Source organism: Gouania willdenowi, chromosome 14 (genome assembly GCF_900634775.1).
Source record: "Gouania willdenowi chromosome 14, fGouWil2.1, whole genome shotgun sequence".
Taxonomy (NCBI): Eukaryota; Metazoa; Chordata; class Actinopteri; order Blenniiformes; family Gobiesocidae; genus Gouania; species Gouania willdenowi.
In genome coordinates, this window is record NC_041057.1 from 2,777,280 (window position 1) to 2,792,005 (window position 14,726).

General features: G+C 36.0%; 1 protein-coding gene across 4 annotated transcripts in view; it reads right to left on the bottom strand.

Annotated features, from left to right (window-relative positions):
- ltbp3 (latent transforming growth factor beta binding protein 3) overlaps positions 1-14,726 on the bottom strand; it is a 46,882-nt gene that overhangs the window by 31,282 nt on the left and 874 nt on the right. The window lies entirely within an intron of this gene.

Sequence of the window (14,726 nt, forward strand, 5' to 3'; positions counted from 1 at the left end):
CTCTAGATTCCAAGCGTAATTTTCCCCATTAGGCTCCTCCCATCCCTGCTCATGTGACACATATAATAAAAGCTCTTCAAAATGTCACGATTGACCTCAGAGAGAGAAAAACAGACGTTCTCGCAGCACAAAGTGTGACAGGAAAGAAAACTATCACAGTGATGACCTCATCCAAGGGTCACATGATCAACATTTAAGTCAGCATTAGAATAAAAAACATTAATACAGGAAACAACAAAGGGTTCGCTTTGATCCTGGTGTCTTTGTTGTTTTTTTTTTTTTTTTACATTTTTCTGTCATAATCTGTATCTTTGTTGTATTCTGTATGTTTTTGGAAACATTTTGTGCATTGTTGTTGTCCTTTTGTTGTTGTTTCGTACTTTTTTACGTAATTTTCTGTGTTTTTGCATTTTTCTTTTCATTTTTGTGTATTCCTGTATGTTTTTGAAGTGATTTTGTGTATTTTAGTCCTCGTTTTCTGTGTTTTTGATGCTCTTTGAGTTTTTGTTGTCCTTCTGTGTGTTTTTGCATATTTTTGTTGTCATTTAAAATGTTTTTCTTTCATATTGTGTATTCTTGCAAGTTATTATCTGTACCTTTTTTCTTGTCTTGTGTATTTTCCTGCCCTTTTGTGTAATTTACTCATTGTTTTGTGGATTTCTGTTGTATTTCTATAATTGTTTTGCTTAACTTTGTCATTTTCTGCGTTTTTTGCTGCTCAAACACATGAGACAAGATCTGAAGAGTTTCCAAAACACAAACAATGGGATCAGTGGACGATCAACTGTAAACTTTATTCTATTCTACCAGGAATTTGAAAATAAACCCTTTTTTTAGCGTGTCGTGTGTAAAGTGGAGTTATATAAACACTGGCAGGAAACGTGGGAGGCAGATCCAAGGCAGTCGTTATATTTCACACTTGTAAATTAAAACACACATTATTCTAAATAAACTGGAAGGATCACAAACATTAAAGTCCTGCGTAGCAAACAATACAATACAGTTAAAAAACCAGAGCTGTGTGAGACGTGGAGTGAGAACTTTTATCTGCACCAGCGGCTCTGGTTTGTGTCACCATTCCTGTGTCATTATCGCATGGAAAAGAAAAGAAAAAAGGTTTTTATTTTGAATCCCACAGCGATGGTGACTCAGTCAGCTTTATGAGTGCTACATGCTATTTGTAGCCAAAGAAAGAGGGCGATCACACCAGGTTTAGGGTTTCTATCTGGGCTGTGGTTTCTTTCAACTGTAATTTGTTGTTTCTGGGCTGAGAGGGTGCGGCTGCCGCTGAGGCTGCAGGGAAGGCCGCGGCAGGAGCAGGAGGGGGCGTTGGATGCGTCATCTCCAGACAGACAGAGGTGGGTGGGAAGGGTTTGGTACAGGCCACTAAAAGACCAGCATCTCCTTTTTTCTCTGTGTCTCGGCTTATTTTTCTTTCCTCGCTGCTCATTTTTCACATCCCAACGTATTCTTTTCCCTCATGGATTGGAATATTTCTGCTTTAGTCTGACCCGTTTCACCTCGTTTTCACGCACGCCCCCAGAGTAAACACACAAAACAGATAAAACGACAGAAAAATACAACAACAAAATAATAGCCAAGATACACACAATTACTCCAAAAAATATACAAAATTAAACAAAGGGACGACAAAAAAAACAAACATTTTCTCCAGAAACACACTGGACAAAACATATAATGTATTTGTTTTTATTTTGTAAATCCTGTATGTTTTTGGAGTTATTTAGTGTGTCTTTGTTGTCAATTTGTATATTTCTTTCTGTCAGTTTGTGCTGAGTCGTTTTGTGGATTGTTGTTGTCCTTTTGTGTATTTTAGTAATTTTGTATATTTTTCTGTCTTTTGTGTATTTTAGTCCTCGTTTTGTGTGTTTTTCGAGTCACTTCATGCATCTTTGTTGTCGTCTTGCATATTTTTCTGTCTTTTTGTGTATTTTGGTCATCGCTTTGTGTGTTCTGAGTGTTTTTGTTGTTATTTTGTGTCGCTTTGCTGTCATTTTGTGTATTTTTGCAAGTATTTTGTTTTCATTTTTGTGTATTCCTGTATGTTTCTGGGGTCATTTTGTCTGTTTTGTTGTCCTTTTGTGTATTTTTGTTGTTGTTTTGTCTATTTTTCTATAATTTTGTATATTTTAGTCATCGCTTTGACATTATTTAGATTTTTTTGTCATGTTGTGTATCTTTGTTATCTTTTGGATACTTTTCTGTCATTTCGTTGAGTTGTTTTGTTGCGGCTTATTTTTCTTTCTTAACTGCTCATTTTTCACAATCCATAATCTTTTCCCTCATGGATTGGAATATTTCTGCTTCGGTCTGACTCTGTGAGTTTTCTATACATTTGGACCTCGTTTTCATGCAGAAAAACCCACAAAAAAACTACAAAAATAGATAAAATGACAGAAAAATACAACAACAAAAAATAAATAGCTAACATACACACAATTACTCCAAAAAATATACAATATTACACAAAGGACAACAAAAAAAATAACATTTTCTCCAGAAACACCCAAGACGACTATATACGAGTACAACAAAAGCACACAAAAAAATACTCCAAAAACAAACAAAATTATAGTCAAATACACAAAAAAATTCAACATACACTAAATTTCTCCAAAAATATATACAAAATTTTTAAAAACAATTCACATTTTCTATAAAACACACTGGACGACTGCAAGTAAACAACGAAAATAACAGAACAATACAAGCAACAAAATCACACAAAAATGACTCAAAAAAATATCCAAAATGATTGAAAAGACATAAAATATATTTAATTATAACAAAAACACACAAAAAGAGAAGGAAATAATGTAAAAAAAACTGTGAAAACACATGACAATAGAAACCTTCATAACCATTACAGAAATAACATAAATATACAAAACATAATCAAACAAAAATGAGAAAAAAGACACAAAAACCCATTGTTGTTTCCTGTGTTAATGCAGAGATTGTTGTCAATATGTGTATTGTGTATCTGTGTTGTCATTTTGAGTTCCTATGTATATTTTTTATATTTTTTGTAGTTATTTTGAGCGTTTCCTTTGGGGGGGGGGGGGGGTCTGTTTCCATGTCTGATCTAAAAGTGAATCTTTTCACGTGTCATGGAAGTATGTGCTGTGGTTTGTGTAGCTTTAGGTCTGGCTCTGTTCCAGCTGTCAGTCGCCTCCAGCAGATGTTTGTGGAAACGCAGAGATGATGTCATATAATGAGTATCTGAAGGCCTTCACTTTGGGGTCCGGGGGGGAGACTGGGTCTTGGGGGGGGGAGCGGGGGTTAGACTAGGTCTGGTTCAGGTAGAGCAGTCAGTGCTGACGATGCGTTTAGTGTTTACCCAGATTAATCACTCCAGGTACAGGGTCTTAGAGAGTTCTACACAGTTCTATGGAGTCCTACAGAGTTCTAGAGAGTTCTAATGGGTTCTTTGGAGTCCTACAGATCCACAGGGTCCTACAGCTTCCCACAGAGTTTTACAGAGTTCTACACAGTCCTACAGAGTTCTACACAGTTCTATGGAGTCCTACAGAGTTCTAATGGGTTCTTTGGAGTCCTACAGCTTCCCACAGAGTTTTACAGAGTTCTACACAGTCCTACAGGGTTCTACAAAGTTTTACAGGGTCCTAAAGTGTTCTACAGGGTTCTACACAGTCCTTTTTTTAATTTTACATTGCAAGATACATACAAGACAATGACGACAAGACACTGGAAATGACATTTACAAATATCTACAAATTACAAATTCCTTCACTTTACAACAGTGTGTGTGTGTGTGTGTGTGTGTGTGTGTGTGTGTGTGTGTGTGTGTGTGTGTGTGATAACTGGGAGGGGGAGGACGAAGAAGAGGAAAAACTAAAATAATAAAAGATAACTGATGGCGGTCGTTTGTCATTAATTGGATAAAGAGAAAAGAGGAAAAAATAAATGAACAGTGAAGATCTAGACACATAAATGTAATGTAATTAGATACTGTAAATACTACATACAGTTCAGAGAGAAAGAGGGACCCAACTAGGCAGAAAGGGTCCTACAGAGGTCTGTGGGGTCTTACGTGGTTCTACAAAGTTCTACAGGGTCCTACAGAGTCCTACAGTGTTCTACAGAGGTCCTACAGGGTTCTACAGGGTCCTACAGAGTACTGCGGGGTCTTACATGGTTCTACAGAATACTACAGGGTCCTACAGAGTACTGCGGGGTCTTACATGGTTCTACAGGGTCCTACAGAGTCCTACAGAGTCCTACAGGGTTCTACAGAGGTCCTACAGGGTTCTACAGGGTCCTACAGAGTACTGCGGGGTCTTACATGGTTCTACAGAATACTACATGGTTCCACAGGGTCCTATGGGGTCCTAAATTGTGCAGTCCCCAAGCGCTCGCTCACATTCCTCCCACTGGCTTTAAATAACCGACTCATTTCTTTCCCTCGCAGCCCAAATGGGAGGAGAGAGTCAACGATGGCAAAGAAGGTTGTTTGTGTGAGTCGGGTTCGTGAGAAACACACACACACACACGCGCACACGCACGCACACACACACACACGCACACACACACGCACACACACGCGCACACGCACGCACACACACACACACACACACACACACACACACACACACACACACACACACACACACACACACACACACACACACACACACACACACACACACACACACACACACACACACACACACACACACACACACACACACACACACACACACACACACACACACACACACACACACACACAGCTCCCTGTGATGAAAGCAAAACACACACCTCTAATTGATACTTGGGCGGAAACCCTAATTTATTGTGCAGCTTTTTCTTTGGGGGTGGGGGGGTGGGGGGGGGGGGTGAAAAAGGAAAGGTTGATTTCCTTTGCAGACTTTGGCTGAGTGTTAAAACCATGGCTTCACACACGCCAACAAACATCTGAAGTGAGTAAAAAATGCTACAAAAAAAACAAGTTGATAAACGTTCGTCTCTTCTGGTGAAAGCTGTGACCTTTAGCATTTAGCGTTAGCATCAGTGCGTGTGAAACAGTGTTAAAACAGAAGCACCCCAAACAACCCCCCATGTATTATTTCCACACGCTGCATAAATAGACAGACAGAGTTGACAGAATGTGATCCCATAAATATTACAACTCCCTCTGAGGGTTGTTGGTTAGACGCTGTAGATCTGCACCGTAGGGATTAAAGCAAACACCCCAGATCAGATTAAATCAGAAATTACATCATGAATTCAACGTCATTTGTTTTCAAATGAAAAAAGGTTGAAATTGTGGTTTAAAAGTTCTCGTTTTTTATCTCCACCGTAAACACTCAGTTTGTTGACATTTTGTGCATTGCATTGTGGGATGTGGAGTCCCGTAGATCAGTGGTTCTCAATCTTTTCAGCCCGCGACCCCCAAAGTAAAGGTCCCAGAGCCCGGGGACCCCCACTGTAGCTGAAGGTGGTTGAACACAGACATGAACATTGAAGAACAGTCATGTGGAGACAGGACCATCTATAAGGGGGAATAAAGGGGAGAGATTTTTGGGGTCCATCCATAAAGTCAGTAAAATGATGGTCCATTGTTCTATGAATCTGTGATAACCACATTTATTTATTCATCTGAATAATATCCACTGTTATCCAGGAATGTTTATTATTATTATAGTCATCTTAAAGATGGAAATCCTGGTTTTAAATAGAAATAAAATGGGTTCAAAGTGACAAAACATGGTGGAAAAGGTGACAAATTTGTGTCAACATCTGTGACATTAGGTGTAAAAGTGGTGAAAAGGTTTAGGGGGGGCAGCTTTACTAAACCTGCCAATGAATGACATGTTTTTGTGTTTACGTTTGTGTGTCTGACTTCAGTCCAACTCGTGGCACAAACCTGGAGTGCTGCAGGTTTTTTGGTCGCCCGTGTTAAACCGACTTCTCCACAGCGTGCGGAGGACTCTCCGCCCTTAAATAGGAAGGAAAGCACAACCTGCTTCATTTTTTTTCATGGCTCCCATGGACTTCTGAGCCAAAACAAACCACAAACACTACGACTGCACCACTTCACTCAAAGGACAAGTTTGGCATCAAACCTTCCAAATGTACTTTTTAGATCTATGTCTAACAAAACACATTATTTCTCACCATGGGACTATTTTACGATTATGGAGCCTGTGTTTCTTCATCTTGAAATCATGCGATTGATGATGTCACGCGGCCTGTAACTGCCTGTAAACATCCCATTGTTTTCTATTGGAGTGAAACAATCAGCCTGATTTATAGATCATTTAACAGCTGGAAACAGCTGCTGACCGTAACAACGTGTGCTGCTTTTGGTTGCTCTAAATAATCAGAAAAAGTTAAATATTTTGATGTAACGCCTGTTTTTCAAAAGAACATAAAAACAGTTGTGACACGAAAAAGACACAAAACCTGAGGATAGAAGTCCTCTTGGGTGGGAGTCCTTCAACAGTCTGTGATTTACGATGACCGTAAAAGCTCTCAACACAAAAGCAGAGTGACGGAAAGGATCAGGCATTAGCTGCGTTTCCATTGCCCTTAGAAATGAGCAAAATCTCAATAGCGCAATAAAAACTGGTAATGGAAACACCTGAATTAAAAAATAAAACGCTAAAATTCGCAAAACAGTTTACGCTTTCATGAGGAGTTATTTCAGATGTTTCGATGTTGAAGAGAATGGGACATTTCTTTAACAACACATTTCAAAAATGATTATTGCCACATTAGACGTGAAACAACAAAGGAATACAGAGTGTTATAAGGAGGTTTGGAGCGTCCGACTTCCTGTGACGAATTCTCGCCACGGGATGAGATTTCACGGGAGTTGCGAGGCTCCAAAACAACATTCAGTGGAAACACGTTCAAAGCGCAAATATACAGTCGACATTTAAAAATATCGCTTATATTTTGCGAAAATCTGTAATGGAAACCCAGCTACTGACACCTCCGTTACCGTCACACTTCTTTGTGGATTTTTACCGAGCTGCTTTGTACTTCTGCTTTGCGTTTGTATTTGTGTGCGTTTTTGTTTTGTGTTGTGTGCTTTTACGGCCACCGTAGTGATTTACTCGCACACTTCAGCCACCAGAGCGTGTCAGCGCGCTGTTTAAGGGAGAGTAAAGGCCTCTTAGGAGAGCTTTTCTTCTCGGCTTCATTGTCTACAACTAAACAGAGTTGGAACTGTCGCAACCGACCACTGGGTTGCCAGCGCCCTCTGCCGGTCCAAACAAATATCTGACGTAAATCAGTGCAATGATGGGTTTGCACTTTTAAAAAGAAAAAGAACTAGTTTTGCATTGTTTAGTATAGAACCAGAATTTAAATTAATAGGCTTCTTCTTCATTTGTATTATTCCTTTATTTATTTCATTCAAGATTTATTTTTAGTTAAATTGCAGTATTTTGAATAGTTTATCAAGAGATTCTTTTGACAATTAAAAATAAAAGGAAAATAATACAGTATTTTCTAAAGGAATATTTTTCAGTCATCATTTGTCTACAGTCCCATTTTGTAAAATAAATAGTGAGAGAATCGTATCGTGAACCCAGTATCGTGAATCGAATCGCATCAGGAGTTGAGTGAATCATTACATCCCTATTTAAAACACAAAAAAGGCTGAGTTCAGGCGTTTCCATTGGTCTCATTCCACAGGTTTGATAACACAGCTTCCTGCCTGTTGTGGGGCCCCAAACACTGGGACGTGTCCAGATAAATACAGTCACTCTGACCAAACTGAGATCAGACAAAGAGAGGAGGAGCAGAGCGGCTACTGCCAGTGATGGATGGAAACATTAGACTGGGACTCATTTCTGTGGTGGAAAACACGCCTCATTCACAATAAGCACATCCAGACTATTATACAAGCTTTTCTTTTCAAAGACTCTCAACCAGACACGGGCGACTGGCGGCCCAGGGGCCACATGAGGGCCCTGTGTCTAATTTACTGTGGCTCTAAAGTAAATGTCCAAAATGACAGCAACAACAAAAAGGAGAACATGACTTCAAAAAGACACAAAACAACAACTAAAATACAGAAAATCAGATAATATACAAAAATCAGAGAAAAAATGTATGTTAATGACAAAATGACTCAAAAAAAACACATAAAATACACAACATGGTTCAAAAGATACACAAAACATCAACATAAATAAATAAAATGAGACAAAAATACAAAAATTAACTTCAAATAAACAAACAAAATAAACAAAAACACACACAAGACACTTTAAACACAGAAAATGAGAGAAAAATATACAAAGATTGTTTCAAAAACACACTTGACAACTAAACTATACATAAATGACTCCAAACACACAAAAAGACAACAAAAATATACAAAATGACTCAAAACACACTAAACAACAACTAAAACACACAAAATGAAAGAAAAATATAGAAAAAAAAAATTAGACAAAAATGACAAAATTTTTTTTTAAAAAAACACACCAAACATCAACAAAAATTCACAAAATGAGATAAAAATACAAAAATTACTTCAAATAAAAGATGATGACAAAAAAATGGACTCAAGAAACACACAAGACAACTTAAATACACAAAATGAGAGAAAAATATACAAAGATTGTTTCAAAAACACACGTGACGAAGACCAAATTATAAACGGGACTCAAAAAACATACAAAACAACTAAAAATACACAAAATCAGAGAAAAACTGCACGTAAATGACTCCAACAACACAAAACGACAACAAAAATATACAAAATTACTCCAAAAAACACACAAAACAAAGAAAATACATCAATTGGTTCAAAAGACACACAAAGAGACAACAGAAGTACTCAAAATGACAGAAAACACAAAGAGGTACACAAATTTACTACAAAACGACAACAATAGCACACAAAGTGACGAGCAAAAAACATGTGACGAAAATAGAGGAAAATACACAAAAATGACTTGAAAAAACAGTTGACGACTACAAAAACACACAAAATGAGAGAAAAACATACAAAAATAACTCCAAAAACACAAAATGGCAACAAAAATATGCAAAAAAATGACTCAAGAAACACACAACAATACACAAAATGAGAGAAAAATAAACAAAAATAGCTCCAAAAATAGACAGTTTGACAGTAGAATATATAAAACACAGATTGGTCATTATTCTAATGCTAACATTAATGCTGATCACGTGACCCTCAGATGTTTGTGGCTGATACAGTAAAAGCTTTGAACTGCTGTGAACCCTTTCCTGCTAAAACAGATGATACACAGTAAACGATGTATCAGTGACTCTCTCTAGCTGCTCTATATCTACAGTATAATGTGTTCTTAAACGAGGCCTACAGTGCGTACAGTAGTATTAAATCCTCCTGCAGTGACGTGATGTTTGAACTGTGGGTGGTCGTTGTCTGTCTGCAGAAACATAATCACACGCTGCTGGAAGAATCACAGACCACGACTACAGATTGGGATGATTGATGCTCATGGAAAAATAAATAAATGCTTTTAAATCAACAAGGTAACAAATGTTTTCAGACTATTTTCATTGACTTTCTCATACTTTGGCTCAGGTTCAGATTCCCACACATACCATGTGATGAGAACTATGAATGGACCTCACATCACTGCACATCACATTCCCTGGAAAAGCTCAGATTTCATCCTGAGAAGCTGTCACTACACATAGTCAGAGGTCATGTGATCAAAGACAGACAGACACCAGTGATTAACCGTTAATCACAGCAGAGCAATAAACATGTGACTGTATCTGATCTGAGGGTCACATGATCAACATTCATATCAGCATTAGAATAATGACCAATCAGAGATTAACATGGGGTTTGTGTTGTTGTTTTATATGGTTTCATGTCATTTTATATTTTCTTTTAAGCATTTTTGACCAATTTTCACTATTTTTGTGTATTTTTATTGACATTATGTATTTTTGAGGTTATTTTTGGGAAATGTTCTCTCATTTTGTGTGTTTTTGGAGTCATTTTATGTATTTCTGTTATCATTTTGTATTGACATGTATTTGTACTTTGGTTGTCATTTTGTGTGTCAGCAGTCATTTTTCTCTCATTTTGTGTATTTCTCTTGTTGTTTTTGTTTTTTGTTGTCATTTTGTATTTTTTTTATTCCTTCTTGTGCAATTTTTTCTCATTTTGAACATTTCTGCTGTACATTTTCATATTGTTTTGTGTTTTTTCTTATTTTGTGTATGTCTGTCTTTGTTTTGTGTGTTTTTATAGTCATTTTGTGTATTTTTGGAGTTGTTTTTGTACATTTATATCTCATTTTGAGTATTTTCCCATTGTTTTGTGTTTTTGGAGTCATTTTTGTGAATTTTTCTCTCATTTAGTGTATTTTTGCCATTATCCTATTTTGTTGGAGTTATGTATACTTTTGTTGTCAACATGTGTGTTCTTCAAGTCATTTTGTGTATTTAAGTGTTTTTGGACTCAATTTTGTATATTTTCATTGTCATTTTGTTTTGTTGGAGCCATTTTGAACATTTCTGGTGTCATGTGTGTTTTTAAATTATTTTTGAGGATTTTCCTCTCATTTTGTGTATTTTTGCTGTCATTCTATTTTGTCGGAGTCATTATTTATACTGTTTGTTCTTGAAGACATTTTGTGTATTTTTGTATTTCTCGAATAATTTTGGCCAAATTTTCACTCGTTTTGTGTATTTTTGTGTTTTAGGCGTTAGTTTTGTGTATTCTTATTGTAATTTTGTACATTTCTGGTGTTTTGTGCATTTTTGTTGTCATGATTTTTGGAGTCATACATTTTTTCTCTTGTTTTGTCACGTGTATTGTTATTGTCATGTTGTGTATTTAGAGCCTTTTAGTATATTTTTATTGTCACCATGTGGGTTTTTAAACGATTTTTGTGGATTTTCCTCTCATTTTGTGTATTCCTGTTGTTGTTTTGTGTATTTTTGATCACATTTCTTTTATATTTTTGTTGTCATTTAGTGTATTTCCTTTGAGGGCCACATGTGGCCCCTGGGCCGGCTGTTGCCCATGTCTGTGAATAACTGTTGCGCTGATATTAGACGCTGTGAAATATGGAAATCTCTTCATATTGCTGTTGCTCCTACAGACGAGCCTGTTTTAACACCGGAGAGAGAAATATTCTCTGGTCCACACCACATTCCAGCGCTCGCTCTGAACCGCACACACTTCTCCCCTGTCGGACACTCAAAGCTTTCCTATGACTCAGCAAAGATCCTCCCAGGTGCTTTGTACGAACCAGGATGTGGCTGCGATGATTAACCCAAACAAACTAGAAGTTTCTCTGGAATCTAACGTAAATGATTTGACCGAGACGATCCAGAACGTGACAGACTAGAAGAACAATAGAGTAGGTATGAGTCTGGGATTCTGCTGGATTCAACCAAATGCAAACAACTTGTCGACACCAAGACATTACAAAGAAAACAGCTGGAGAGACAACGTGTGTGTGTGTGTGTGTGTGTGTGTTTCAGTGTTTTTCAGAAAAGCAGCACAAACAGCTGCACTTTTTATGCAGTAAAATGATGATTATTATTAGTTTAATTCAGGTATGGACGACTGGCGGCCCTCAGTCTGTGAGGCCCCGAAACAAAAACGTAAATAAATGACACCAGAACACACAAAATGACAGAAAAATACACACGATAAAAGCAAAAAATAATAAAATGACAACGATAATACACAATATTCTTATTCCAACGACACATTATCGCAGCAAAAATCCACAAAATGATGCAAAACAACAACAAAAATACACAAAGACAGTCCAAAATCACAAAAAATCATAACAAACACACAAAAATTGAGAGAAATATACAACATGATAATGAAAATACACAAATGACAATAAAAATGATTCCAAAATGACACAAAATGAAAAGAAGAAAAGTACAAAATGACTGTAACAAAACACAAAACACCAACAAACAGAGAAAAAATGAGTGAAAAATAGACAAAATGACAACAGTAACACACAAATCCAGGCAAGACCTGAATTCACAAGGGAAATATGTATTCGGTCATTGAAAATCAGCAAAAATGACAACATGTATTTGGATTGGTTGACAAGTTATATAATGCAGGAAAAACAGAAGACTGACCTTGACCTTACACATGACCTTGAGCAAAGGTCAAGGTCACACATTGAAAGGAAATGTTGTTCAATGGTACCAGTCTGAACACTGGATGTCAACTTGTGGCCAAGTGGATTTGTTTTTTTTGTGATGTCATGAACTTTGACCCCTACTGATCTTTTTACTGGTAGGTCGTACAGCGTTGGTCTAATGAAATAAAATAATCCACTTGAGACGAGCTTTTCATAAATGTAAGCATTGAACTTGTACGATAAATATTCATAGAGATATGGACATTTTTGGTTTTTGACACTTGACGCAATCTTGACCTTGACCTTGATATTTTGGCTCCAAAAAAGGTCGACTGCACATCATTGACATTGTCCCTATGAGATGATATGTGTGTCATTAGTGCTGCATTAATAACCATGGAGGAGTTCTACGACAAAGGAGTTGTGGAAGAAAAATAATAATAAGAACTCCAACAATTACTCCAAAAATCACACACTGACAACACAAAAAACTGATAGAACACTATACATACAAGAACATATATACACAAAAACACAATATGACAACAAAAATACAAAAACTGACAGAAATATAAGAAAATGACAATAAAAACATGCAAAAAGACTCTAAAATTACACAAATTGACAAGAAAGAAATTACAAAACAACTTCGAATAAACACAAAAAATGTAGTAAACTATACCAATCAAAAAATATACACAAAAATGAATCCAAAAGCACATTATGATGACAAAAGTACATAAAAATAAAACAATAAACACACACAAAATGGGAGACAAATATGCAATATGACTCCAAAATCACAAAATAATAGAAAAACAACAACAAAATGAGTGAAAAATATACAAAATGACAAAAAAATGTAAATAAAAACATGCTAAATGATTCCATAAAGACACACAAAATGACAAGAAAAAAAATTACAAAAATTCTTAAAAAAAAATACAAAAGACCAACAAACAAATAGAAAATGAGTGAAAAATATAAAAAACAACAATAATTCACAAAAAACCCACATTGAAAACAACACAAACAAATTATAGAAAACAACACAAAAAAAAACCACAAAAATTACTGAAAAAACAAAATATGACAACACAAATACACAAAAAGGCTCCAAAAACACAACACAACTTACAATATGGGAGAAAAATATACAATATGATTCCAAAATCAATCCAAAAACACAAATTAATAGAAAAACATACAAAATAACAACAAAAACCCTTTGTTGCTTCCTGTGTTAATGCTCTGATTGGTCATTAATGTTGATCATGTGACCCTCAGATCAGATACAATCACGTTTGTGGCTTTTTTAGGGTTGAATGAGATATATACTGTAAATATGATAACAGAGTAACGTTTGTGTACAGTTTGGTCAACATGAATCACTTTTTAAATGATGTTGGTTAATAATAAGCGTGTGTAGCTGAATGAATGGAGGTAAAAAACGTCTTTAGACTGCACGGCTCCAGCCTCACCACAGCTGATCTGATAGTCAGGGCCCCAGGGGCCACAGGAAGTCTATGGATCTCAGAGCACATTTATACACCATGTAATGAGCCATGTCTCCATAATTAAACCTCACCTATAATACTTTCAAACTAAGAAAATTGCTCTGAAGCAGAGCTGTCCAACTCACTTTAGTGACTTTAGGGTCAAACACGGCCCGTTTGATCTGAAATGGGCCACAAATTAAATTATATTTTAACCTTAATGTGCCTTAGTTTGCAACATACAGCCCTCAGTCATATTTTGTGTGGCCCCTAAAAAGTAAATGCACGAAATGACTCAAACAACACACAAACTTACAGACAAATACACAAAAAAGACAACAAAATACACAAAATTACTCTGCAAACACACACAAGACAACTGCAAATAAAGAATTAACAAGAAACTAATGACAACCAAAAATACACAAAATGACTGAAAAAACACACAAAAAAATTACCAAGAAAGTGGTCATTTTGGTTCTTAGAAAGACAACAAAAACACACAAAAAATGTTTAATAAAGACTCCTAAAACACAAAAGGACAACAAAAATACACAAAATGACCACAAAAAATACACCAAAGGACTATAAAATTAGAAAATATAACAATACATGCAAAAATGACAACAAAAAAAACCTAAATTACTCTAAACATCATAAAATGAGAGAAAACTATATAAGATTACAATAAAAAAAAAGCACAAAACAACCACAAAAACACACGTAATGACTGCAAAAAACACAAAAAACAACAAGAAACACAAAAGAACTCCAAAAACTCACAAAGTGATAAGAAAACAAACAAAAGGACAAAAGAAAAGCAGAAAAAAGGACAACAAAACACGCAAAAATGACACCAAAAAAAAAAAACAACAAAGTTAGACAAAATTACTCCAAAAACTATTACATTATACAAAACAACAACAAAAACAACACTAAAATCACAAAATGACTACAGAAACGCAGATAATGGGAGAAAGAAAAACAAAATGGCAACAAAAACACTTAACGACTCCAAAACACACAATAAAACAAACACAAAACGAGAGACAAAGAGAATAAAAGTAGAGATGAGTACAACAGGCAAAAGGACATT